The sequence below is a fragment of the Podarcis pityusensis genome, assembly GCF_964106645.2.
Source record: "Podarcis pityusensis genome assembly, chromosome: 5".
NCBI classification, from domain to species: domain Eukaryota; kingdom Metazoa; phylum Chordata; class Lepidosauria; order Squamata; family Lacertidae; genus Podarcis; species Podarcis pityusensis.
Genome location: NC_138032.1, coordinates 100467697 through 100493431, shown reverse-complemented (window position 1 = coordinate 100493431; position 25735 = coordinate 100467697). Strand labels below are relative to the sequence as shown.

The following is a 25735-nucleotide window of genomic DNA, read 5'->3' as shown; positions in this document are numbered from 1 at the left end:
GGAGCGAAGAAACGGTCAGACGGAAGGTGGAAGGTTGGGCGCGCGCGACAAGTTCAAATGCACAGGAAGGTGGCGCAGTAGGCAGCCCGGAAAGGGAGCCAGGTCCTAAAGCCCGCCGAAAGGAGGGAGAAGAGTCAGGGGGGTCAGCGTCAGCGTCAGAGGAATCCCGGAAGGAAGAGACCCCGGGGGGCAGAGGGACCCAGAGAAGAACAGTCAGGCGGAAAAGGTGGAGCAAGGCTAGGATATTAAGTTGGTGTACAAGGGGCGGAGACTCAGATGGAGCTTCGCCGATCTAACCATTAGACGTAGGGTTGCACGCAGCAGCTTGAGAATGGAAACTGTAACTCAATAAAGACTTTTATTTAATGATCGCTGGCTAGCGTGATCCTCTGTGAGCTAGGATCTGGAAGCAACTCTGACAGTAAGCTCCATCTCATGAATTGTGGGCATCTACAGCCTCGCGGAGAGGAGAGAAAGCGGGTGCCTACTAGCGAGCTCACGAACGGCAGACAACATGACGGCCGAACAGCAGATAGTGGAACTCAGAGAAGCAGTGTCGCGCCTGAATGCCGAGGCTCTTGCATCCAGGAAGAGAGAGGAGGACGCAGCTGCCGCCTACAGGGATCTCCAGGTCAGGTTGGAAGTGCTTACGAAGCAAGGGCAACTGACACCCAAACCGGAGGGGATTGGGTTGGGGAGACGAACAGGCGGTTTGGTCTCTCACTTCGATGGGAATTTGCAACAGTACCCCAACTTTAGAGCAGATGTAATGTGTGCACTGCAACTGCTGAACAAAGACTTTAGAGATGAGCAAGAGAAGGTGGGATTCATCATGTCCCATTTGCATGGAGATGCTAAAGCATGGCTGCGCAATTTGTGGAGAGATAAGGATCCGGCGCTCCAAAACGCGGATGCCTTTATTAAAGCGATGGATGGGTGCTTTTTGTCAAGCATTGACGTGGATCTTGCTCGGCAGCAGATACATGGACTGAAGCAAGGGAGGGCCAGCGTAAGGCAGTACCATGCCCGCTTTTTCGCTTTGGTCAGTGCTCTGGAATGGGACAGAGATTCGGCTCCTGTAAGAGACCTGTTTTGGGAGGGATTGCACGGCTCGGTTAAAGATGAAATTGCGAGGGGGGAGAGACCCCGGACCACGCAGGAGATCGTTCAGAGGGCGCTGGCGGTGGGGGTGCGGCTGGAAGGACGTCCGTGGAGCAGTGGCGAAGGGCGTGGAGGGCGCGAACCAGCCAGGGGCTCCTCCTTCCTTCCCAGAGAAGCAGCGCGTGCGCAATCCACGCCTCCGCCAGGAGGAGGAGCGGAACCTATGGAGGTTGGAGGTGCAAGGGCTCAGTCAGCAGCCAGAGCCCTAGCACCGGCAGCAGTGAAAGCGAAGCCTCCTAGAGGGAACAGGAAGTGTTACATCTGCGATGATCCACAGCATATGGCGAAAGAGTGTCCCCAGAGGCTCCACAAGCACACTGCAGCCTCAGCAATGGTAACTGCAGCAACGCAGCAAGGACAACCACAGCAGGGAAACGACGGAGTCTGGTTGGAAGAGGCACTGGGGCCCAGCCAGACGTGTCAGTGAAGCAGTCCCCAGAGATTTTACAGCCCATGGACCCCCTCCCGCCCAAACCGGTAGTGAGGCTCACCGCGTCGCTCCAGCTGCCCAATGGAATCACCATGGACGTGCCAATCACCATTGACTCCGGAAGCAATGCGGACTTTATAGGGCAGGACTTTGTCGACCGGCACGCTATACAGTTGCTGCCTGCCACGCTGCCCCTGCAGGTTGTCACGGTGGATGGCAGGGAGCTGCTAGGGGGGCAAGTGGTGAAGCAGACGCCACCAATGGTGATGCGACTTGGGAATCACAGGGAAATCATCAGCTTCAATGTCACTCAACTATCGGACACGCCCATTGTATTGGGCATGAGTTGGCTGGACAAGCACAGCCCGACGCTGGCTTGGTACCAGAGGCAGCTGACCTTCGGCTCTTCCTTTTGCGCTGAACACTGCATCGTGCCCAGGCAGGAAGGAGAGGAAGAGGAGTCACAGCTGCAGCTAGGCACGCTGCAAGCGGTTCCCCACAAGTACGCAGAATTTTTGGAGGTTTTCTGCGAGAAGGAGGCAGACAGGCTACCCCCCCACAGACCATATGACTGCAAAATTGACCTGCTGCCGGGGGCGGCGCTGCCCAAAGGGAAGCTGTATTCCATGTCTGAGGACGAACTGCAGGAACTCAAAGAGTTCATAGATCATAATTTGGAGCGCGGTTTCATCCGAGAGTCCAAGGCAGCGGGGGGCAGTCCGGTATTCTTTGTTAAGAAGCGGGACACGCCCCAAAAAAGACTTGTAGTGGACTTTCGCATCTTGAACAGTGTGACCAAGCCATCGGACTTCCCCATGCCCCGAATCGACGACCTCCTCGCAAAGGTACGGAAGGGCAGAGTGTTCACCAAGTTGGACCTGCGAGGGGCATACAACCTCATTCGCATGCGGGAAGGAGATGAGTGGAAGACAGCCATGTTCACGCCCCTGGGCACCTACGAATATAGAGTTATGCCTTTTGGATTGCAAAATGGCTCCCACGTTTTTCAAGCTTTCATGCATCACGTGTTGGCGGGGCTCCTCTACAAGACGTGCGTCTGTTTCTTGGATGACATCCTGATCTTTTCGGAATCGCAGCAGGAGCATGACAGACACGTCAAGGAAGTGCTGAGCAGGCTACAGCAACATAGGCTTTACGCCAAGCTGGAGAAGTGCCAATTCGACGTGACGGAGGTGGATTTCCTGGGCTACAAGTTGTCTGATAAAGGGCTCGCCATGGACAGCGCCAAGGTCCGAGCAGTGTTGGATTGGAAAAGCCCACGCAACCGGAAGGAGGTCCAACGGTTTGTCGGCTTCGCGAACTTCTATCGCAAGTTTATCAAAGGCTTTGCGATGCAGACAGCGGCCATCACGGACACGCTCAGCTCCAAGAAAAAGAAGTTCATCTGGACAGAGCAGGCGGAGCAGTCCTTTCAGGCACTCAAGCGTCTCTTCGCGTCGGAAGAGCAGCTGCTTCATGTCAACCCCAGCAGGCCGATGAGGGTGGAGACAGACGCTTCAGACAGAGCCGTGGGAGCAGTCCTGCTGCAGAAAGACCCGCAGGGGGTTTGGAGGCCGGGAGCGTTTTACTCAAGGAAGCTCAGCAAGTCCGAACAGAACTACACCATCTGGGACAGGGAGTTGCTGGCCATTCATGCAGCGTTCAAAGCGTGGAGGCACTTCCTGATCGGCGCCAAGCACACGGTGCAGGTCTGCACGGACCACAAGAATCTAGAGCACTGGCGCACGGCACAGTTCCTGAACCAGAGGCAGATACGTTGGGCTGAGTTCTTTGCGAATTTCGACTTCCGAATAGAATATGTCCCGGGGGACACCAACATCATGGCGGATGCTCTCTCCCGTAAGCCACAGTATCTGGAGGAGGCAACGCCAGCGGCCGCCATGCACATCTTCGCACCGACAGTGTGGGCGTGCGCGGCGGCAACTGTTGACCTGGATGCGGTGCGACGAGCGTTGCAGGATGACTCCTTCGCGCAAGCAAAGATGGCAGAGGTGCACAGGGGCACGGCAGCGACCGACGAGTTCCAGCTGCGAGATGGATTGCTCATCCGTAAAGGGGCCATCTACGTGCCGGGAGACGAACTTCGCGCCAAGGTACTGCAGCAGCTGCACGACGCGCCCACTGCCGGGCACTTTGGCAAGGAGAAGACGGTGGAATTAGTAGCCAGAGACTTCTGGTGGCCCGGAATGAGAGGGGAAGTCGCGGACTACGTGGCGAGGTGTGACACCTGCCAGAGGGCCAAACCAGTGCACAGACCGCCGGCCGGACTGCTGGAACCGCTGCAAACTCCGTTCGAACCATGGGAGAGAGTGGCCCTGGACTTTGTCACGGATCTGCCCAGCTCGAGGGGCAAGACGGCTGTGCTGGTGGTGGTGGACTTGTTCTCCAAGATGGCACATTTCATTCCGTGTGCGAAGGTGGCCACGGCGGAACAAACCGCCAAACTGTTCATAGACCACGTGTTCAAGGTTCACGGTCTGCCGCGGTCTATTCTGTCCGACCGAGGGCGACAGTTCATCTCGAACTTCTGGCAGAGGCTGATGGGCTTCCTGAACGTCAAGATCAACCTGGCGTCGGCTAGACACCCGCAGACCAACGGGCAAGCGGAGCGGGTCAATGCCATCATGCAGCAGTACCTGAGATGTTATGCGAATCAACAGCCTGCGACGTGGGTGGATTACCTGCCTCTCGCCGAGTTCGCCTACAACAACACGAAGCACGTGTCCACGGGGGTCACGCCGTTCTTCGCCAACAACGGGAGGCACCCCAGAACCTTCCCGGGACTGGAAAGAATGGGGGAGGGGGAGCCGCAGACAGCAGATGCGTTCGCGTCGGAGTTGCAGGAGGTCCACGGTCAGCTGCGGCGGCACCTGGAGCTGGCTAAACACGCATACAAGGTACAAGCGGACAAACACAGAAGGGTTGGCGAAGAGATCCATGTGGGAGACTGGGTCTGGTTAGCAGCCCACGCAGTGCCGGCCAGGTCGTTGGCGAAGAAGAAACTAGGGCATAAACAACTGGGGCCCTACCAAGTCGAAGAACAGGTCAACCCGGTGGCTTTCAGGCTGGCTCTTCCGGAGGGTTCCAGAATGCATCCGGTGTTCCACAGATCGGTGCTCACTCCCTACAAGGCACCTCACAGGTTTCAGGAACCAGGAACGGCACCGGGTCCGCTCCGAGAGAGAACCGGGCAAGGGGGAGTGGCACAGGAGGAGCGCATCAACGAAGTCACGGAGATTTTGGACTCCAGATGGGGGGAAGAGGGGGTAGAATACCTTCTCGCCAAGGAGGGCACCCCGGCCAGTGCCAACAGCTGGGTGCCGGGCTACGCTTTAGACGAACCTCTGCTCAAAGAAGAGTTTCATGCCCTCTTCCCACACAGGCCAATGCCAGCAGACTTTTTCGACGACTGGCTTTTCACGCCCACGCTTTCAGCCAGCACGTTCCGGGGGTTCGACTCGGACGAGGAACCGACACGAGACGCCCGTTCCCCGGAGGGGTCACCCTCGGGATCTGCTTCAGAACCCTCGTATTGGTGGGATGATCGACCAGAGGAGCAGTTCCGCAGAAGGTGGCTGGAGGGTCCAGGACGAGCAACGTCTCCAGAAGGCAACGAGGGAGAGATGGACATGGACGTTTTCGGGGACGACCCGGGTTTCGAGCACGGCGGCACAGAGATGGAAGCGGAGGTGACCGTCGTCAACGAGAGCAGGGAGGAAGAACCGGAAGACTTCGGATGGCGGCCCGCCACGGGAAGCGAACTGTATCCGACATTCGTCCCCCTGACACAGCAGCACCCAGATCCCGCACCGGAAGGAGGGGAGGGGGGAAGAGGGGGCTTCGAGGGGGGGATGGATGTCAGGGGTTCAGGAGCAGAGGCAAGGGCAAGGGAGGAAACAGAGAGCGAGGGGGAGGAGGCAGAAGAAAAGATGAGTGATGACGACGACCCGAGATCTCCGAGTCTTTCCAGTGAATCAGAAGATTCACAGAAAGGAGCACCAGTGGCCAGGGCAAGGGGGGAGCCTAGGGGGACACCCCAGGAAGATAGAGCCAGAGGGGACTCAGAGGGGAGCAGTTGGAAATCGGGACCAGCGTCACCGCCAGAGAGCAGGGAAGAGGAAGGGCGCCAGGGATCAAGCGCTGGCAGCTCACAACAGGGGGGAGGGCACGAGTCAGGAGTGGCCACACCTCCATCGGGGAGCGAAGAAACGGTCAGACGGAAGGTGGAAGGTTGGGCGCGCGCGACAAGTTCAAATGCACAGGAAGGTGGCGCAGTAGGCAGCCCGGAAAGGGAGCCAGGTCCTAAAGCCCGCCGAAAGGAGGGAGAAGAGTCAGGGGGGTCAGCGTCAGCGTCAGAGGAATCCCGGAAGGAAGAGACCCCGGGGGGCAGAGGGACCCAGAGAAGAACAGTCAGGCGGAAAAGGTGGAGCAAGGCTAGGATATTAAGTTGGTGTACAAGGGGCGGAGACTCAGATGGAGCTTCGCCGATCTAACCATTAGACGTAGGGTTGCACGCAGCAGCTTGAGAATGGAAACTGTAACTCAATAAAGACTTTTATTTAATGATCGCTGGCTAGCGTGATCCTCTGTGAGCTAGGATCTGGAAGCAACTCTGACAATTGTCTTTTCGCTTCCACATGCATAGAAAGAAGACAAATAAGCTTTGATTGTGCTTATTTCAGTTCGCATGGGGTTTCATGGGTGTGCACCAGAATCACCACCAACCAAAGCAAAAAGGTCTTTTGGGTTCCATCTACATAAAAAGAAGATGATACAGCTCTGATTGGGCTTATTTCAAATTGGTGTTTTTGGGGTTAGAATGCACATTCACCCAAATATCGCAGAGTGACATGTTTGTTATCAGCCCAAACCAAGCATAGGTGTTTTGGTTCCATCTCAATAGAAAGAGGACGAATCAGCTTGCATTGTTCTTTCGGTGTTCAGTCCCCCACAAATAGCAAAGTGTAATAAGCCTAAACAAAGCCAAACAGGTTGTTTTGGGTTGCAGCAACATAGAAAGAAGAATCTTGGATTTTGCTTATTTCCTGTTCGTTGGTGTTAATGCACATTGACCCAGAAATCTCAAAGTGTGTGTACTGTGACCAAAATAACACAACACCGTCTTTTCGCTTCCATACGCGTAGAAAGAAGACGAATAAGCTTTGATTGTGCTTATTTCTATTCGCATGGTGTTTTTTGGGTGTGCACCAGAATCACCCCCAACCAAAGCAAAAAGGTGTTTTGGCTTCCAACTACATAAAAAGAAGATGATAAAGCTATGATTGGGCTCATTTCAAATTGGTGTTTTTGGGGTTAGAATGCACATTCACCCAAAAATCGCAGAGTGACATGTTTCTTATCAGCCCAAACCAAGCATAGGTGCTTTGGTTCCATCTCAATAGAAAGTGGACGAATAAGCTTGGATTGTTTTTTCGGTGTTCATTCACGCACAATTAGCAAAGCGAATTGTAATAAGCCTAAACAAAGCTAAATAGGTTCTTTTGGGTTCCAGCTACATAGAACGAAGAATCTTTGATTTTGCTTAATTCGTCGTGTTCTTTGGTGTTAATGCACGTTGACCCAGAAATCTCAATGTGTGTGTAATGAGACCAAAATAACACAGCATTGTCTTTTCGCTTCCATATGCGTAGAAGGAAGACAAATAAGCTTTGATTGCGTGGCGAGTTCCCGCCCCCCACCAGGATAAATAAAGACACGAGACACCATGGTTTAAGGTTAAATGGGAGAATTAGGCCACAACTTTATTGAATTCAGGAATGAGAGGCATTGGCCCTAACGACTATCCGGCTCCAGCCCATTTGCTGGAGACACGGGGAAGGGTTAACACTATATGGGGGAGTCTCCCGCCGAGGCACGTCGACTAGGAGCTCCCCCGGGTCACCGCTCGGGGGCGTGCCTTTGGCCCACACCTCCATAGGCTTCGGACAGGGCCACGCCCCCCGGAGTCCTTTAACGGACCACCGTTCGCTCACTGGGGGGAGGTGATGGCGTTCCTCCCCCCACACACATCCTCTTAACCCCTTCTTACCAATGCCTACCGCCAATGCCGAAGAGTTGTGACGAGTTGCTACGAGGTAGGCAAAAAACCAGATGGCTGTAAATTGCCCATTGGGAAAAATTCCTACCATGCCCATAGCAACAGACCATAGCAAAGTCCATAGCAAAGTCAGAGACCTACCTAAAGCCTACCTAAAGGGAGGGAGGGCGGGAAAACGTGGGGGCTAGCTGGCGAAAAGAGGGTGAGCCCCCTCTGCGCCGGCCCTAAATAGGGCAGACACGGCCGGGATTCCCCTGCTCTCGCGGGGGCTGAAACCAGCCCCCGCTCACGTGGGGGGTGGGCGTGAAGCCCGCAACCCCACCTCCTGGGCAGGCCGGAAGTGGCTTTGCGTGGCGAGTTCCCGCCCCCCACCAGGATAAATAAAGACACGAGACACCATGGTTTAAGGTTAAATGGGCGAATTAGGCCACAACTTTATTGAATTCAGGAATGAGAGGCATTGGCTTAGGCATTGGTCCTAACGACTATCCGGCTCCAGCCCATTTGCTGGAGACACGGCTCGCCGCCAATACTCTCATGCCTGAAACCAATCCCTTACCCCCTTTGCTATATCAGTAAGCCACATGTCATTTCCCGCATCTGAAAGATGCGAGCCATCAAGCCAAATATCATTTCCCGCATCCGAAAGATGCACGCCATCAAGCCAGTAGAGGGCCTTGCAGTTGCCCGGGTGGTCAATGACCCACCCACCCAGGGCTGCCACTCTACGCACCACCGCCCGATCCAAGGCTTTCCCTAGCCCTATTTATGGCTATCGGGCACCTGCTCTCTCTCCAAACCCTGCTTTCCATCAACAAGGCCCAAAGAATGGTGATGTTTGGATAAGAGGCCTTCAGTTCCTCAAAGTCACTAAAGATATGCCACATCAAGTCGGCTGCCTTTCTGTAAGCTAAATCCTTTTCGCCTAATTGGATAACTGAAGCATCTAGGGGCCCATCGCTGCCGCTCTGGCCCTAATTGCGGGCCACATTTCGGCCCAGCGCCTTCCCCTCCGATAGATCCAAGATATATTGATGTAGTTAAGGTGCGGCCCGAGACTGGAATTGATGGCGCGGACCCTGGCCCAATGCACAATGCTGTGTCCGATTATCCAGATGCGCCCCCTCATAGCTCCTGCACCCTAGGGTCCCCGTTAATGGCATGGTTTCTATCCCAGTGGACAGTGCAGGGCCTATAATCCAAATGTGCACCACAACGTCACCTGAAAGCAAAAGAAGGTAACGAAGCCAGGTCAAGTATACTGTGAACAATCACAAGGTCTTACGAATATATCCCTTAAATGCATCAGACTTCCACTGCCCCCAAGTCCTTCATCCTTTCAGCTGAGAGTCCCAAATGCAGTGCTGTGGTGGCAGCCCCAATCCTAAAGGAGTTAGCCGCGAATTCAGCTGAGGATAAACTGCAGGCAGCAATCTCCCTTCGCATAATGCGCGTGGACTGATGCCGTGCAAGGCGGGAGCCATCCAAATGTATAAGGAATAGACCTGAGACGGTTGGTCTCACGTACATGAAATGTTTAGTGTCCTTTACTGCTGATCGGTTTTGGAACATTGGTCATGCAGGACTAAATTGGATCTGAACAAGGTCAGGTTTCTCAAACTAACCCCAGGCAGTGGATTCTGGTTGGCCCTTACAAACCACTTCGCCAATGCGCATAGCGCCAAAGGCAATGGAGTATGCAGCTGAAAATAATCGGGCCTTGTCCTCGGACCAACAGATACTTCTTATTTTATTTTATTATTATTATTATTTTATTTAATTTAATTATTTATTTATTTTGGAATTGGCATAGAATGTCATAAGGGCCTTCTACCATTACTTTTAGGAGGCTGCAGCCTGCGCCAGCCCTGCAACAACAACAACAACAACAATAATAATAATAATAATAATAATAATAATTTATTATTTGTACCCCGCCCATCTGGCTGTGTTTCCCCAGCCACTCTGGATGGCTTCCATAGAAACCAGAAATACACTAAAATATCACACATTACAAAACTTCCCTGAACAGCAGCCCTACAGTGCCCTTCACACTAATAAGTCCACACCAGGGTCTATGGATTAAACAAACTTACAGAAAAAGGGAGATTGCCGCTGTGAGAGCTGCTTCCAGATCCTAGCTCACAGAGGATCACGCTAGCCAGCGATCATTAAATAAAAGTCTTTATTGAGTTACAGTTTCCATTCTCAAGCTGCTGCGTGCAACTCTACGTCTCATGGTTAGATCGGCGAAGCTCCGTCTGAGTCTCCGCCCCTTGTACACCAACTTAATATCCTAGCCCTGCTCCACCTTTTCCGCCTGACTGTTCTTCTCTGGGTCCCTCTGCCCCCCGGGGTCTCTTCCTTCCGGGATTCTTCTGACGCCGACCCCCCGGACCCTCCTGTCTCCTTGCGCCGGGCTTTAGGACCTGGCTCCCTTTCCGGGCTGCCTACTGCGCCACTTTCCTGTGCATTTGAACTTGGCGCGCGCGCCAAACCTTCCACCTTCCGTCTGACCGTTTCTTCGCTCCCCGATGGAGGTGTGGCCACTCCTGACTCGTGCCCTCCCCCCTGTTGTGAGCTGCCAGCGCTTGATCCCTGGCGCCCTTCTTCTTCCCTGCTCTCTGGCGGTGACGCTGGTCCCGATTTCCAACTGCTCCCCTCTGAGTCCCCTCTGGCTCTATCTTCCTGGGGTGTCCCCCTAGGCTCCCCCCTTGCCCTGGCCACTGGTGCTCCTTTCTGTGAATCTTCTGATTCACTGGAAAGACTCGGAGATCTCGGGTCGTCGTCATCACTCATCTTTTCTTCTGCCTCCTCCCCCTCGCTCTCTGTTTCCTCCCTTGCCCTTGCCTCTGCTCCTGAACCCCTGACAGCCGCCTACTGGATGTTTAAGAGTCTTTGCTGCACGACCCAGTACCCTCCAATGTACCAAGTATTGCAGAGCTTCAAGCCTAGCATTTATTCATTCATTCATTCATTCATTCATTATTTATTTATTTATTATTATTATTTTCTATTTATTATAAATTTGCCTTGGAACTCCATAAAGTCCAACCAAGCCTTTTTAAAAGATCTAAGCGTGGATGGGGCTCCTGAAGCTAATACTCCCTTCAGGACATCACATTCCCAAGGCTCCAAAGGTGCTCCCGGAATGGCTGTGGCACTTTGCTGCGCCTGAGCATCTGTGATGTCATTGTTAACCCTAGGGGTAAATTTGGTAGAGAAATAGATGTTTAATTCTAAGCACAAAAGGACAAAGGTCCGGGGCAGATCTGCCACTCTAGGAGAGTGCGATAATTGCTTTGACAGGACACTGACAACCGTTTGATTGTCGGTCCAGAAGCATACCTGGTGATTCCTGAACTCGTCAGCACGCAAATGCCATTGTACTTTTCCAGGAACTTCAACCCAACCTTCAGGTCTGACTTGACCACTTTAGAGAGGCGCACTCAGTTTTGCGGAGCACGCAGTCCCGCTGACAGCTTAGCCAATCGCCCACAAAAGGGGCGGCCAGGGGACACTACCCAGCATGCAAAGTTGAGGTGACCGAAGCGTGAATTGACTCTGGCCAAGGGTGATCTTCTTGAGAGGAAGAAGTTGCAGAATTAATGCTAGCCTCTCCCTTGGTAGGCGGGATGTTTGTGCAATTGTGTCCAATTCAATACCCAAAATAGGTTATGGTCAAAACTGGACCCTCTATTTTGTCCGCCACCAAAAGGTACCCCAAGCTCCTCAGCCAGGGAGGTGAAAGCCTCTAAAGGAGAAGCGCAATCAGGGTTATTACTAATGATGGGGGGGGAAGAGTTATCGAGGTAATGGGTCACCCCTTCAGAACCAGTTCTAAAGCGAAGAGCCCAGTCCAAAATTGCACTAAATGACTCAAAGGCTGCACGAGCTACTGAGCACCCTATCGGCATAGATTTGTCTATGGAATAAACCCTCTCAAATCTAAAACCTAGCCATAGAAATTCCTCAGGGTGAATTGGCAGGAGACGGAAAGTCGACTCAATGTCGCACTTAGCCAAGAGCGCGCCCCTGCTGAACCTGCGCATACGCTTTATAGCCTGATCAAGGAGGCATACTTCACAGAACAAGGCTTCTGTGGTATTGCATCATTGACTGAGCCGCCTCTAGGGTAGGGTAGGTTGTGGATCATAGGATACTCTCCTGGAGTCTATGGGGGGACAATGCCTAAAGGTGAAATGAGTAAACCCGCTATAGGTGGCTCCCTGAAGGGGCCGGCCACCCTCCCGGCCAGAAATTTCTTTAATTTCTTTTTGCAATAGCTGGGATTTCCCAAACTGATTCTTTGGTTTGAGGGGGGGGGGTTTCCCTGAGTTAGGGGGTAATGAAACGAGGATCTTGAAGCCATAAGAGAAACTCTTTCCCAGGGTACTTTGCTGCCTCTATTTTAGAGTATTTATCAAGAAAGGTTCTAAGAGGTGAGAGCTTAACAGAAGAGAACATCACAGTCAAGGGCCAAATTCATACCAATTAGTGGCTGTTCTTTTTGGCGGGTCTGTGAGCTTTTCAAGACCCCTGGTGGAAATTCCCCCCGCTGCCCGGAAAGGGCTGTTTACCTTTAAAACATGAAGGCACTTCTCACATTCATGCGCATACTTACAATTTGGCCCCTGGCACACACCCGTGTTGTACTCCCAGCAAACCTCATGGTGAGGGACTCGCTTAGCTTCAAATTTTCTAACTTTCCTTTTCCACATAGGGACCCATATGCTCCATCCAGTAATTCTGGTCGCTCAGAACCCAGCAGGTGGTGGGCAGCAGGAAGCTTTTCTGAATCGTCCTCGGCATTAGAAGGCTTACTTCTTTTGCTCTTCTTGGCCGAATGCTTCTTCTTACTTAGACTTCTTTCTCCCTTGCCCATCGTTGGAGACTGGTGCTGTTCTGCAGCCGCTGCCACTTCCTGTTGCCCCTGCGTCTCTTCCTCCGATGATGTTTCGGAGCCCCCTTCCACGGTAAAGGCTGAGGTTGTGAATGCTGTAGCATACTGGGAAAGTCTGGGGTATACTGAGGGGCAGAAAGGTTAAAATTGTAAGCATGAGCCCTACCTCCCGAGGATCTGTCATTGGAAACCCAGGGACACATAGACTGTAATTATGTGTGAGGATGCATAAATGGATTGCTACCCGAATGTGGAACCCTAAATAAGGAGGCAAAAGTGCAAGGGAGCTCCTCATTGCTGGACGGCAGTACTCACTATTTGGGAAGAGGCCGCAGTGACCATGGGCCTGAATTGTTGGTAAAGGTTTCAAAAGCAGAGGAAACACTGACTAGGCCTGTGGGTTGCAGGGCACAGGAGGCTACCCTGACCCATCTCGGACACGGACCCACTGTTGAATCATTGGCTGCTCTCAGCACTGCCGCGGTGGCCACGGAGGTGCCGGGGCGGTCCACAACGTTAGGTGGCGTATCCGGGATGCATTCTAGGGTGAGCGCCAGAGGTACCGCTGCCACCTGGTCTGCAGGTCTATATTGCCTATAAAATGTCTAAAAAGCATTCAACAACTGTGCCAAAGCCTATGGGTTACTAGGCACTACGAAGGCCTGGGACCCCTCCTGGTTCCCTCGTGCCACCCCAGTTATAGCAGCATTTTGCTGGTTCTCTTGAGCAGACATAGTTTGATACCCTTAATTAGCCTGGTTCTGTAAAATCAACGCCAACTAGCTTGGATTATATGCGTGAGCTGCGAGCAATATCACTGTAGTTCAGTATTGTCTGCACTGGTAAGTTTAAAGGACCCAAAGATGCCTAACTAATCTCTAACAAATTGTATTTAGCTGCAAACAATATCACCGTAGCTCAGTATTATCTGCACTGGATAGCTGTCCAAAATACCAGCCCACACCTCAAAGCAATGTATTCAGAGGAATACTGAGTCTATAATAAACAGAAGAGAACCTTTGATAATGTAAGCAGCTATGCAGCAAGCTAGAGGTAGAATTATAAATTGTAACCCAGCAATACAGCAGTGAAAAATGATAAATTGACTTATGCAACAAACCTATAAGCAAAGCAAAGCTCCAAAGAGCCCTTAAGCACTATTATCAAAATCAACCAAATGAATTAAATTGCCAGATTAAATATATACTTATAAACTAACAGATGAAATACCAGAAAGAGATGAACGTAGAAGAGGCATGAGCTATTTACTTTAGATTCCCTATAAACCTGTATGCAAAGATATAAAACCCGGATCTCTTTTTCCTTATAACTATGAATTGACTATACCAAATTATAAAACTTAATGCCTAGGCAGAGAGTAAATGACACAGCTCCTCAGAGCACCGCAAGCTGAATGAAATAATTTGAATTCCAATATACTGTGCACTAATGCTTCAATTTAATTTAAATGCGTTTCGTAAATTCCCAGAATGAAATTCTCAAGAGTGTAAGTATAAACAAAAGCAGTCAAATTAATTAGAGGATATCAATTCTAAGATCAGCCTAGCCAGAGACGCTGTAGCCAGCTCTATACAAGCTTATGCACCAAGAGGAGGGGCTCCCTGCAGCCCCTTGTGCACTCTTATTTAAGCTAGGTTCTTTTAATAGGGCCATCATCCTTTGTTTATATTGCTTATGTTTATTTCCTTTGTTTATATTGCTTTTGAATTTAAAACCAACGAGAAAGTGAGGGGCACTCGAAAAGGAGATAGCTCCCACGTGGTTTTGCCTCTTCTAAAATGGCTGCCGCCGCAAGGCCACGTGGGCAATCAAAATGGCGGCCGTAATGCGTTCCCGTTGCCTAGCGACAATGAACATTTAACGCTAGCCCTTTAACACTGAAAAAATTCCGCAGCCTCAAGAGCAAAACCTGCAGGCATTCCCCACGTACCCCTTATGAACGTTAATTATTCCCCTGGTTTTCTCGCCGGTTAAGCTTAAAAGGGAGGTGTCAGAGCTGCTCCCAGATCCTAGCTCACAGAGGATCACGCTAGCCAGCGATCATTAAATAAAAGTCTTTATTGAGTTACAGTTTCCATTCTCAAGCTGCTGCGTGCAACCCTACGTCTAATGGTTAGATCGGCGAAGCTCCATCTGAGTCTCCGCCCCTTGTACACCAACTTAATATCCTAGCCTTGCTCCACCTTTTCCGCCTGACTGTTCTTCTCTGGGTCCCTCTGCCCCCCGGGGTCTCTTCCTTCCGGGATTCCTCTGACGCTGACGCTGACCCCCCTGACTCTTCTCCCTCCTTTCGGCGGGCTTTAGGACCTGGCTCCCTTTCCGGGCTGCCTACTGCGCCACCTTCCTGTGCATTTGAACTTGGCACGCGCGCCCAACCTTCCACCTTCCGTCTGACCGTTTCTTCGCTCCCCGATGGAGGTGTGGCCACTCCTGACTCGTGCCCTCCCCCCTGTTGTGAGCTGCCAGCGCTTGATCCCTGGCGCCCTTCCTCTTCCCTGCTCTCTGGCGGTGACGCTGGTCCCGATTTCCAACTGCTCCCCTCTGAGTCCCCTCTGGCTCTATCTTCCTGGGGTGTCCCCCTAGGCTCCCCCCTTGCCCTGGCCACTGGTGCTCCTTTCTGTGAATCTTCTGATTCACTGGAAAGACTCGGAGATCTCGGGTCGTCGTCATCACTCATCTTTTCTTCTGCCTCCTCTCCCTCGCTCTCTGTTTCCTCCCTTGCCCTTGCCTCTGCTCCTGAACCCCTGACATCCATCCCCCCCTCGAAGCCCCCTCTTCCCCCCTCCCCTCCTTCCGGTGCGGGATCTGGGTGCTGCCGTGTCAGGGGGACGAATGTCGGATACAGTTCGCTTCCCGTGGCGGGCCGCCATCCGAAGTCTTCCGGTTCTTCCTCCCTGCTCTCGTTGACGACGGTCACCTCCGCTTCCATCTCTGTGCCGCCGTGCTCGAAACCCGGGTCGTCCCCGAAAACGTCCATGTCCGTCTCTCCCTCGTTGCCTTCTGGAGACGTTGCTCGTCCTGGACCCTCCAGCCACCTTCTGCGGAACTGCTCCTCTGGTCGATCATCCCACCAATACGAGGGTTCTGAAGCAGATCCCGAGGGTGACCCCTCTGGGGAACGGGCGTCTCGTGTCGGTTCCTCGTCCGAGTCGAACCCCCGGAACGTGCTGGCTGAAAGCGTGGGCGTGAAAAGCCAGTCGTCGAAAAAGTCTGCTGGCATTGGCCTATGTGGGAAGAGGGCATGAAACTCTTCTTTGAGCAGAGGTTCGTCTAAAGCGTAGCCCGGCACCCAGCTGTTGGCACTGGCCGGGGTGCCCTCCTTGGCGAGAAGGTATTCTACCCCCTCTTCCCCCCATCTGGAGTCCAAAATCTCCGTGACGTCGTTGATGCGCTCCTCCTGTGCCACTCCCCCTTGCCCGGTTCTCTCTCGGAGCGGACCCGGTGCCGTTCCTGGTTCCTGAAACCTGTGAGGTGCCTTGTAGGGAGTGAGCACCGATCTGTGGAACACCGGATGCATTCTGGAACCTTCCGGAAGAGCCAGCCGGAAAGCCACCGGGTTGACCTGTTCGTCGACTTGGTAGGGCCCCAGTTGTTTATGCCCTAGTTTCTTCTTCGCCAACGACCTGGCCGGCACTGCGTGGGCTGCTAACCAGACCCAGTCTCCCACATGGATCTCTTCGCCAACCCTTCTGTGTTTGTCCGCTTGTACCTTGTATGCGTGTTTAGCCAGCTCCAGGTGCCGCCGCAGCTGATCGTGGACCTCCTGCAACTCCGACGCGAACGCATCTGCTGTCTGCGGCTCCCCTTCCCCCATTCTTTCCAGTCCCGGGAAGGTTCTAGGGTGCCTCCCGTTGTTGGCGAAGAACGGCGTGACCCCCGTGGACACGTGCTTCGTGTTGTTGTAGGCGAACTCGGCGAGAGGCAGGTAATCCACCCACGTCGCAGGCTGTTGATTCGCATAACATCTCAGGTACTGCTGCATGATGGCATTGACCCGCTCCGCTTGCCCGTTGGTCTGCGGGTGTCTAGCCGACGCCAGGTTGATCTTGACGTTCAGGAAGCCCATCAGCCTCTGCCAGAAGTTTGAGATGAACTGTCGCCCTCGGTCGGACAGAATAGACCGCGGCAGACCGTGAACCTTGAACATGTGGTCTATGAACAGTTTGGCGGTTTGTTCCGCCGTGGCCACCTTCGCACACGGAATGAAATGTGCCATCTTGGAGAACAAATCCACCACCACCAGCACAGCCGTCTTGCCCCTCGAGCTGGGCAGATCCGTGACAAAGTCCAGGGCCACTCTCTCCCATGGCTCGAACGGAGTTTGCAGCGGTTCCAGCAGTCCGGCCGGCGGTCTGTGCACTGGTTTGGACCTCTGGCAGGTGTCACACCTCGCCACGTAGTCCGCGACTTCCCCTCTCATTCCGGGCCACCAGAAGTCTCTGGCTACTAATTCCACCGTCTTCTCCTTGCCAAAGTGCCCGGCAGTGGGCGTGTCGTGCAGCTGCTGCAGTACCTTGGCGCGAAGTTCGTCTCCCGGCACGTAGATGGCCCCTTTACGGATGAGCAAACCATCTCGCAGCTGGAACTCGTCGGTCGCTGCCGTGCCCCTGTGCACCTCTGCCATCTTTGCTTGCGCGAAGGAGTCATCCTGCAACGCTCGTCGCACCGCATCCAGGTCAACTGTCGCCGCCGCGCACGCCCACACTGTCGGTGCGAAGATGTGCATGGCGGCCGCTGGCGTTGCCTCCTCCAGATACTGTGGCTTACGGGAGAGAGCATCCGCCATGATGTTGGTGTCCCCCGGGACATACTCTATTCGGAAGTCGAAATTCGCAAAGAACTCAGCCCAACGTATCTGCCTCTGGTTCAGGAACTGTGCCGTGCGCCAGTGCTCTAGATTCTTGTGGTCCGTGCAGACCTGCACCGTGTGCTTGGCGCCGATCAGGAAGTGCCTCCACGCTTTGAACGCTGCATGAATGGCCAGCAACTCCCTGTCCCAGATGGTGTAGGTCTGTTCGGACTTGCTGAGCTTCCTTGAGTAAAACGCTCCCGGCCTCCAAACCCCCTGCGGGTCTTTCTGCAGCAGGACTGCTCCCACGGCTCTGTCCGAAGCGTCTGTCTCCACCCTCATCGGCCTGCTGGGGTTGACATGAAGCAGCTGCTCTTCCGACGCGAAGAGACGCTTGAGTGCCTGAAAGGACTGCTCCGCCTGCTCTGTCCAGATGAACTTCTTTTTCTTGGAGCTGAGCGTGTCCGTGATGGCCGCTGTCTGCATCGCAAAGCCTTTGATAAACTTGCGATAGAAGTTCGCGAAGCCGACAAACCGTTGGACCTCCTTCCGGTTGCGTGGGCTTTTCCAATCCAACACTGCTTGGACCTTGGCGCTGTCCATGGCGAGCCCTTTATCAGACAACTTGTAGCCCAGGAAATCCACCTCGGTCACATCGAATTGGCACTTCTCCAGCTTGGCGTAAAGCCTATGTTGCTGTAGCCTGCTCAGCACTTCCTTGACGTGTCTGTCATGCTCCTGCTGCGATTCCGAAAAGATCAGGATGTCATCCAAGAAACAGACGCACGTCTTGTAGAGGAGCCCCGCCAACACGTGATGCATGAAAGCTTGAAAAACGTGGGAGCCATTTTGCAATCCAAAAGGCATAACTCTATATTCGTAGGTGCCCAGGGGCGTGAACATGGCTGTCTTCCACTCATCTCCCTCCCGCATGCGAATGAGGTTGTATGCCCCTCGCAGGTCCAACTTGGTGAACACTCTGCCCTTCCGTACCTTTGCGAGGAGGTCGTCGATTCGGGGCATGGGGAAGTCCGATGGCTTGGTCACACTGTTCAAGATGCGAAAGTCCACTACAAGTCTTTTTTGGGGCGTGTCCCGCTTCTTAACAAAGAATACCGGACTGCCCCCCGCTGCCTTGGACTCTCGGATGAAACCGCGCTCCAAATTATGATCTATGAACTCTTTGAGTTCCTGCAGTTCGTCCTCAGACATGGAATACAGCTTCCCTTTGGGCAAACCTGCCCCCGGCAGCAGGTCAATTTTGCAGTCATATGGTCTGTGGGGGGGTAGCCTGTCTGCCTCTTTCTCGCAGAAAACCTCCAAAAATTATGCGTACTTGTGGGGAACCGCTTGCAGCGTGCCTAGCTGCAGCTGTGACTCCTCTTCCCCTCCTTCCTGCCTGGGCACGATGCAGTGTTCAGCGCAAAAGGAAGAGCCGAAGGTCAGCTGCCTCTGGTACCAAGCCAGCGTCGGGCTGTGCTTGTCCAGCCAACTCATGCCCAATACAATGGGCGTGTCCGATAGTTGAGTGACATTGAAGCTGATGATTTCCCTGTGATTCCCAAGTCGCATCACCATTGGTGGCGTCTGCTTCACCACTTGCCCCCCTAGCAGCTCCCTGCCATCCACCGTGACAACCTGCAGGGGCAGCGTGGCAGGCAGCAACTGTATAGCGTGCCGGTCGACAAAGTCCTGCCCTATAAAGTCCGCATTGCTTCCGGAGTCAATGGTGATTGGCACGTCCATGGTGATTCCATTGGGCAGCTGGAGCGACGCGGTGAGCCTCACTACCGGTTTGGGCGGGAGGGGGTCCATGGGCTGTAAAATCTCTGGGGACTGCTTCACTGACACGTCTGGCTGGGCCCCAGTGCCTCTTCCTCCAACCAGACTCCTTCGTTTCCCTGCTGTGGTTGTCCTTGCTGCGTTGCTGCAGTTACCATTGCTGAGGCTGCAGTGTGCTTGTGGAGCCTCTGGGGACACTCTTTCGCCATATGCTGTGGATCATCGCAGATGTAACACTTCCTGTTCCCTCTAGGAGGCTTCGCTTTCACTGCTGCCGGTGCTAGGGCTCTGGCTGCTGACTGAGCCCTTGCACCTCCAACCTCCATAGGTTCCGCTCCTCCTCCTGGCGGAGGCGTGGATTGCGCACGCGCTGCTTCTCTGGGAAGGAAGGAGGAGCCCCTGGCTGGTTCGCGCCCTCCACGCCCTTCGTCCCTGCTCCACGGACGTCCTTCCAGCCGCACCCCCACCGCCAGCGCCCTCTGAACGATCTCCTGCGTGGTCCGGGGTCTCTCCCCCCTCGCAATTTCATCTTTAACCGAGCCGTGCAATCCCTCCCAAAACAGGTCTCTTACAGGAGCCGAATCTCTGTCCCATTCCAGGGCACTGACCAAAGCGAAAAAGCGGGCATGGTACTGCCTTACGCTGGCCCTCCCTTGCTTCAGTCCATGTATCTCCTGCCGAGCAAGATCCACGTCAATGCTTGATAAAAAGCACCCATCCATCGCTTTAATAAAGGCATCCGCATTTTGGAGCGCCGGATCCTTATCTCTCCACAAATTGCGCAGCCATGCTTTAGCATCTCCATGCAAATGGGACATGATGAATCCCACCTTCTCTTGCTCATCTCTAAAGTCTTTGTTCAGCAGTTGCAGTGCACACATTACATCTGCTCTAAAGTTGGGGTACTGTTGCAAATTCCCATCGAAGTGAGAGACCAGACCGCCTGTTCGTCTCCCCAACCCAATCCCCTCCGGTTTGGGTGTCAGTTGCCCTTGCTTCGTAAGCACTTCCAACCTGACCTGGAGATCCCTGTAGGCGGCAGCTGCGTCCTCCTCTCTCTTCCTGGATGCAAGAGCCTCGGCATTCAGTCGTGTCACTGCTTCTCTGAGTTCCACTATCTGCTGTTCGGCCGTCATGTTGTCTGCCGTTCGTGAGCTCGCTAGTAGGCACCCGCTTTCTCTCCTCTCCGCGAGGACGTAGATGCCCACAATCTGGGGATGGAGCTTACTGTCAGAGCTGCTCCCAGATCCTAGCTCACAGAGGATCACGCTAGCCAGCGATCATTAAATAAAAGTCTTTATTGAGTTACAGTTTCCATTCTCAAGCTGCTGCGTACAACCCTACGTCTAATGGTTAGATCGGCGAAGCTCCATCTGAGTCTCCGCCCCTTGTACACCAACTTAATATCCTAGCCTTGCTCCACCTTTTCCGCCTGACTGTTCTTCTCTGGGTCCCTCTGCCCCCCGGGGTCTCTTCCTTCCGGGATTCCTCTGACGCTGACCCCCCTGACTCTTCTCCCTCCTTTCGGCGGGCTTTAGGACCTGGCTCCCTTTCCGGGCTGCCTACTGCGCCACCTTCCTGTGCATTTGAACTTGGCACGCGCGCCCAACCTTCCACCTTCCGTCTGACCGTTTCTTCGCTCCCCGATGGAGGTGTGGCCACTCCTGACTCGTGCCCTCCCCCCTGTTGTGAGCTGCCAGCGCTTGATCCCTGGCGCCCTTCCTCTTCCCTGCTCTCTGGCGGTGACGCTGGTCCTGATTTCCAACTGCTCCCCTCTGAGTCCCCTCTGGCTCTATCTTCCTGGGGTGTCCCCCTAGGCTCCCCCCTTGCCCTGGCCACTGGTGCTCCTTTCTGTGAATCTTCTGATTCACTGGAAAGACTCGGAGATCTCGGGTCGTCGTCATCACTCATCTTTTCTTCTGCCTCCTCTCCCTCGCTCTCTGTTTCCTCCCTTGCCCTTGCCTCTGCTCCTGAACCCCTGACAGGAGGGTTTGTAAAGTTACTTCCCACGTGGAATGCCTATAGTAAAATGGCGGCCGCCCGGAAGGGCACGTGGGCGGATGAAATGGCGGCCGGGGCGCGCTGGTTGCCCGGCAATGGCGCAGCTGCTTCCGAGGCTTTCCAAGTCTAAACTTCCGCGCGAAAATAAAACAGCCTGTAGAGGAAGCGATGCTCTGTGGAAGCCACTCACCCCCTCAAGAATGCTGCTGAAATGATTATTTAACAATAAATTCTGCCCCTCACCCTGGCAAGAAAATGAAACACAACTGGCACAAAACGCAGCCCGCTCTCCTCCCGCAGCTGCCGTTCCGCCTAATTGCACCACGCTCCCCTGCACAAACCCCAAGCTAAAACCTGAAGCCCCAACAGCAAAACCTGATTGGATGGGTGCGCTGCGTCCTCCGTGGAAATAACGTTCTTCCTTGAGCTCCTTGCAGAAAAGGCAGTCAGCAGCCGAGGGCAAGCAACGGATCAGCAGAAAAAGCTCCACAACGCTGGATAAATTCCTCTGAAGGGGGCATGCAGCAGCAGGCACGGCAAGCTCCTGAGGGCAGGGAACTTGCACCGAAACACACAGAGCTCCCTGTAAAACTGTAGACGTGAAAGAGATGCTGGAAGGAAAGCACACAAACACACACACAGTGATTTTAGCTCAATTACAGCTCCGGTGTTAAACTGCAGCAGCTGGAATGGAGCGCAAAGGGGGGAAACCCCCAGAAGGAAAAAAGCCCCAAATTGGTTTCAGCTCCAAAACTAGAGATGTTCAGGAGTTGTTAACATCAAGCAGTTTAGAAATCAAGCAACACCAGCAGCGAATGCTGGAAATTCTCTGTAAAAGAAAGGGAGCTTTTTCTGTGAAGCTACAGCAAATTCCACGAGGTGCCTTGCAGCTCAAGAACAAAGGCAACAAAGAAGCAAGACAGGAAAACTCCAGGCAACGCAGATAAGATCTCCGACAAACAGGAACAGCTGATATGCGGGAAACAAACGTGGGGGTTGGCTGGCGAAAAGAGGGTGAGCCCCCTCTGCGCCGGCCCTAAATAGGGCAGACACGGCCGGGATTCCCCTGCTCTCGCGGGGGCTGAAACCAGCCCCTGCTCACGTGGGGGGTGGGCGTGAAGCCCGCAACCCCACCTCCTGGGCAGGCCGGAAGTGGCTTTGTGCTTATTTCAAATGGCATGGGGTTTTATGGGTGTGCACCAGAATCACCCCCAACCAAAGCAAAAAGGTCTTTTGGCTTCCAACTACATAAAAAGAAGATGATAAAGCTCTGATTGGGCTTATTCCAAATAGGTGCTTTTGGGGTTAGAATGCACATTCACCCAAAAATCGCAGAGTGACATGTTTATTATCAGCCCAAACCAAGCATAGGTGTTTTGGTTCCATCTCAATAGAAAGAGGACGAATAAGCTTGCATTGTTCTTTTGGTGTTCAGTCCCCCACAAATAGCAAAGCAAAGTGTAATAAGCCTAAACAAAGCCAAACAGGTTGTTTTGGGTTGCAGCAACATAGAAAGAAGAATCTTGGATTTTGCTTATTTCATGTTCTTTGGTGTTAATGCACATTGACCCAGAAATCGCAAAGTGTGTGTAATGAGACCAAAATAACACAACACTGTCTTTTCGCTTCCATGCGAGTAGAAATAAGACAAATAGGCTTTGATTGTGCTTATTTCAATTCGCGTGGTGTTTTTTAGGTGTGCACCAGAATCACCCCCAACGAAAACAAAAAGGTCTTTTGGGTTCTGTCAGGGGTTCAGGAGCAGAGGCAAGGGCAAGGGAGGAAACAGAGAGCGAGGGGGAGGAGGCAGAAGAAAAGATGAGTGATGACGACGACCCGAGATCTCCGAGTCTTTCCAGTGAATCAGAAGATTCACAGAAAGGAGCACCAGTGGCCAGGGCAAGGGGGGAGCCTAGGGGGACACCCCAGGAAGATAGAGCCAGAGGGGACTCAGAGGGGAGCAGTTGGAAATCGGGACCAGCGTCACCGCCAGAGAGCAGGGAAGAGGAAGGGCGCCAGGGATCAAGCGCTGGCAGCTCACAACAGGGGGGAGGGCACGAGTCAGGAGTGGCCACACCTCCATCGGGGAGCGAAGAAACGGTCAGACGGAAGGTGGAAGGTTGGGCGCGCGTGCCAAGTTCAAATGCACAGGAAAGTGGCGCAGTAGGCAGCCCGGAAAGGGAGCCAGGTCCTAAAGCCCGCCGAAAGGAGGGAGAAGAGTCAGGGGGGTCAGCGTCAGAGGAATCCCGGAAGGAAGAGACCCCGGGGGGCAGAGGGACCCAGAGAAGAACAGTCAGGCGGAAAAGGTGGAGCAAGGCTAGGATATTAAGTTGGTGTACAAGGGGCGGAGACTCAGATGGAGCTTCGCCGATCTAACCATTAGACGTAGGGTTGCACGCAGCAGCTTGAGAATGGAAACTGTAACTCAATAAAGACTTTTATTTAATGATCGCTGGCTAGCGTGATCCTCTGTGAGCTAGGATCTGGAAGCAACTCTGACAGTAAGCTCCATCTCAGTAAATTGTGGGCATCTACAGCCTCGCGGAGAGGAGAGAAAGCGGGTGCCTACTAGCGAGCTCACGAACGGCAGACAACATGACGGCCGAACAGCAGATAGCGGAACTCAGAGAAGCAGTGTCGCGCCTGAATGCCGAGGCTCTTGCATCCAGGAAGAGAGAGGAGGACGCAGCTGCCGCCTATAGGGATCTCCAGGTCAGGTTGGAAGTGCTTACGAAGCAAGGGCAACTGACACCCAAACCGGAGGGGATTGGGTTGGGGAGACGAACAGGCGGTCTGGTCTCTCACTTCGATGGGAATTTGCAACAGTACCCCAACTTTAGAGCAGATGTAATGTGTGCACTGCAACTGCTGAACAAAGACTTTAGAGATGAGCAAGAGAAGGTGGGATTCATCATGTCCCATTTGCATGGAGATGCTAAAGCATGGCTGCGCAATTTGTGGAGAGATAAGGATCCGGCGCTCCAAATCGCGGATGCCTTTATTAAAGCGATGGATGGGTGCTTTTTATCAAGCATTGACGTGGATCTTGCTCGGCAGCAGATACATGGACTGAAGCAAGGGAGGGCCAGCGTAAGGCAGTACCATGCCCGCTTTTTCGCTTTGGTCAGTGCTCTGGAATGGGACAGAGATTCGGCTCCTGTAAGAGACCTGTTTTGGGAGGGATTGCACGGCTCGGTTAAAGATGAAATTGCGAGAGGGGAGAGACCCCGGACCACGCAGGAGATCGTTCAGAGGGCGCTGGCGGTGGGGGTGCGGCTGGAAGGACGTCCGTGGAGCAGCGGCGAAGGGCGTGGAGGGCGCGAACCAGCCAGGGGCTCCTCCTTCCTTCCCAGAGAAGCAGCGCGTGCGCAATCCACGCCTCCGCCAGGAGGAGGAGCGGAACCTATGGAGGTTGGAGGTGCAAGGGCTCAGTCAGCAGCCAGAGCCCTAGCACCGGCAGCAGTGAAAGCGAAGCCTCCTAGAGGGAACAGGAAGTGTTACATCTGCGATGATCCACAGCATATGGCGAAAGAGTGTCCCAAGAGGCTCCACAAGCACACTGCAGCCTCAGCAATGGTAACTGCAGCAACGCAGCAAGGACAACCACAGCAGGGAAACGACGGAGTCTGGTTGGAGGAAGAGGCACTGGGGCCCAGCCAGACGTGTCAGTGAAGCAGTCCCCAGAGATTTTACAGCCCATGGACCCCCTCCCGCCCAAACCGGTAGTGAGGCTCACCGCGTCGCTCCAGCTGCCCAATGGAATCACCATGGACGTGCCAATCACCATTGACTCCGGAAGCAATGCGGACTTTATAGGGCAGGACTTTGTCGACCGGCACGCTATACAGTTGCTGCCTGCCACGCTGCCCCTGCAGGTTGTCACGGTGGATGGCAGGGAGCTGCTAGGGGGGCAAGTGGTGAAGCAGACGCCACCAATGGTGATGCGACTTGGGAATCACAGGGAAATCATCAGCTTCAATGTCACTCAACTATCGGACACGCCCATTGTATTGGGCATGAGTTGGCTGGACAAGCACAGCCCGACGCTGGCTTGGTACCAGAGGCAGCTGACCTTCGGCTCTTCCTTTTGCGCTGAACACTGCATCGTGCCCAGGCAGGAAGGAGGGGAAGAGGAGTCACAGCTGCAGCTAGGCACGCTGCAAGCGGTTCCCCACAAGTACGCAGAATTTTTGGAGGTTTTCTGCGAGAAGGAGGCAGACAGGCTACCCCCCCACAGACCATATGACTGCAAAATTGACCTGCTGCCGGGGGCGGCGCTGCCCAAAGGGAAGCTGTATTCCATGTCTGAGGACGAACTGCAGGAACTCAAAGAGTTCATAGATCATAATTTGGAGCGCGGTTTCATCCGAGAGTCCAAGGCAGCGGGGGGCAGTCCGGTATTCTTTGTTAAGAAGCGGGACACGCCCCAAAAAAGACTTGTAGTGGGCTTTCGCATCTTGAACAGTGTGACCAAGCCATCGGACTTCCCCATGCCCCGAATCGACGACCTCCTTGCAAAGGTACGGAAGGGCAGAGTGTTCACCAAGTTGGACCTGCGAGGGGCATACA

At 53.7% G+C, this 25735-nt stretch overlaps 2 long non-coding RNA genes across 2 annotated transcripts in view; both read right to left on the bottom strand.

Annotated features, from left to right (window-relative positions):
• The window catches only part of LOC308477289, a 54291-nt gene extending 44856 nt beyond the window's left edge, over positions 1-9435 (bottom strand). The window contains exon 1 of the long non-coding RNA XR_013986449.1: positions 8395-9435. This is a non-coding gene — a long non-coding RNA (uncharacterized lncRNA). The remainder of the gene's footprint in view (positions 1-8394) is intronic.
• Positions 9436-11273: 1838 nt separating this feature from the next.
• Positions 11274-14360, bottom strand: LOC308477291. Its single transcript, XR_013986451.1, has 2 exons — positions 12531-14360; positions 11274-12371 (listed from the first exon to the last, which is right to left on the bottom strand). It is a non-coding gene; the product is annotated as an uncharacterized lncRNA (long non-coding RNA).
• Between the last annotated feature and the right edge of the window lie 11375 nt (positions 14361-25735).